This window comes from Portunus trituberculatus, chromosome 37 (genome assembly GCF_017591435.1).
Source record: "Portunus trituberculatus isolate SZX2019 chromosome 37, ASM1759143v1, whole genome shotgun sequence".
Lineage (NCBI taxonomy): Eukaryota > Metazoa > Arthropoda > Malacostraca > Decapoda > Portunidae > Portunus > Portunus trituberculatus.
In genome coordinates, this window is record NC_059291.1 from 23,389,193 (window position 1) to 23,391,692 (window position 2,500).

General features: G+C 42.8%; 1 protein-coding gene across 2 annotated transcripts in view; it reads left to right on the plus strand.

Annotated features, from left to right (window-relative positions):
- LOC123513872 (breast cancer anti-estrogen resistance protein 1-like) overlaps positions 1–2,500 on the plus strand; it is a 97,520-nt gene that overhangs the window by 64,047 nt on the left and 30,973 nt on the right. The gene's annotated exons all lie outside the window — the stretch shown is intronic.

The window sequence follows — 2,500 nt, forward strand, 5'->3', positions numbered from 1 at the left end:
AGGATATGGGGACGAAGGGAGGGAAGGAGGGACGGAGGGAGAGTCGAGAGTGGTGAGAGGGAAGGTAAAGAGATGGGGAATGGAACTTTGTGGGATTAAATTTTACGACCAGGAGGCACAGGTGAGCGTCCCAAGAGCGGCCCTGAGCCGCTGTTCGTCAGCGCCACCATCAGCCTCCATGACTCTACCGCGGGGCTCACACTTCCCTCACCTGTACTGCTTAACTTGTATTTCTTTATATAGTAAGGGAAATCCGGCCAAGGGCAACAAAAAATACTATACAAAAAATACCTACTTACATGTCAGTCCCCGAGCAAGTTCGAGAGAGTTAGCCAAAAGAACGGGAATTCCTGAAACCTCCATCTTAAATGAGTTCAGGTCAGGAAGAAACAGAAGCAGGTAGGGAGAATAGCTATAGATATGGTAAAAAGACACGGACATACATACGTTCACATTCACTGCCATTACCTTCCATTAACGTGGCTGAAGACCATTTCTCTCCCTCGTATTCGTCTGTGGATTAAAAAAAAAAATTGCACTATATTATACTTCATTACTTGTCTGTTTGTCTGTCTGTGTGTCTGCTGTTCGTCTATACTCCAGGTCACTAAGGAAATTTTCTAATTTATCCATTTATTTAAAGTAACTCTAGCGAAACTCTCTCATTTTCCCGTCTATTCCAAGTCACTAAAAAAAAGAAAAAAAAACAAATTTTCCCGTCTATTCCAGGTCACTATATAGCGAAACTCATTTATGCCGTCTATTCCAGGTTACTCCTGCGAAACAGTTTATTTTTTTCCGTCTGTTGCAGTTCACTCCAGCGAAACGTTTAATCTTTCTCGATCTACTGCGTGATTGTGGATAGAGGAGTTAAAGTCTTTAAGTTGTTAATCATAATACTCGGATGACTGCAGATAGAGGAGTGGCAACCATTCATACTGATGAATATTGCACTGAAAACATTAAAAAAAAAACATTAAAAATGATAATAGTCTTAAACAGAATCCATGTGTGTCTGTGTGTTTGTTAAAATGCTTAGACGAATACTGAATTAAAAGCATAAAAAAAAGTAATCGCGTTAAATAGAACCCCTAAAAAAAACAATAGTCTTTGTGAATTTCATTTAATTACAAAGAACCATTTTTAAACATTTATATGCTGAAAACTACAAAGATACCGATGCCGCTGCCGCCGCCACCACCGCCACAGCTAGTCACCAAGTGCTAAATATGCCACGAGTGATGAGGAAAAGAAATAGAAGAAAATACAAAAAGTGTTAAATCACCCGAGACACAAAAGACTCATAGTTAACAATAGAAAGATAAATCGTGTAGCAAGTGTCACCTACGTAGTGTGTGTGTGTGTGTGTGTGTGTGTGTGTGTGTGTGTGTGAGGCTCGGGTCGGGTCGCGGCGGTGGGTGCATGGGTGTGTGTCTGGCGTCGCGTCGTCGGGGTTTGAACGGGCGACACACACCAATGGCACAACTTTTGAGGCCATACCTGCGTGTCCTGAATGCTTATCACATCTAAGTACGAACGAACAGGAATTCAACCCTATAACCCGCTTTTTCCTCTCTCTCTCACCGATTTCCGTAACGCACTCAGCACATCACCACGGGAGGAAAACGCTGATCAAAGTACTGGGAAAGCGTATTGAAGTGTGTTTAATCTCGCGTCACTTAGCATGCAGGACAGCCATTGCAGCACAAGGGGGAAGGGAGGGAGGCAAGGTGGGGAGGGAGGCAGAGACGGAGGGAGGAGGAAAGAGGGAGGGAGAAAGTGCAATCTGGAGCAAGCCACGCCACTTCAAGGCCTCCAAGCAGGCAGGCAGACTCTTGGTGGAGTCTGGTAGGTGGCGGACTGGCGGTGGTGAACTCTGCTATTTGTGCTTGTAAAGTAGTAGTAGTAGTAGTAGTAGTAGTAGTAGTAGTAGTAGTAGTAGTAGTAGTAGTAGTAGTAGTAGTGGTGGTGGTGGTGGTGGTAATTGTGGTGCTGGTGATAGTAGTAGTAGTAGTAGTAGTAGTAGTAGTAGTAGTAGTAGTAGTAGTAGCAGCAGTAGTAGTAGTAGTAGTAGTAGTAGTAGTAGCAGAAGCAGAAGCAGAAGCAGAAGCAGCAGTAGTAGTCGTAGTAGTAGTAAAAATAGAAGTAGAAGTAGAAAAAGAAGTAGTAGCAGTAGCAGTAGCAGTGTAGCAGTAGCAATAATAGTAGTAGTAGCAGTAGCAGCAGCAGCAGCAGCAGCAGCAGTAGTAGTAGTAGTAGTAGTAGTAGTAGTAGTAGTAGTAGTAGTAGTAGTAGTAGTAGTAGTAGTAAGAGGAGGAGAAGATGCAATTTTGTTGTAATAGTATTAGTGTAGGTCACGATACAATAGAACTTCCAGAATTATCATTGTTATTATGAATAGTAATAGTGGTGGTAAAAAAACAGCTTTCTCCCTGTCCCCATTAACGCAACACCATTTATACTGGTAACACTTAAAACTGTTCTGTTTCGCGCTCCCAGA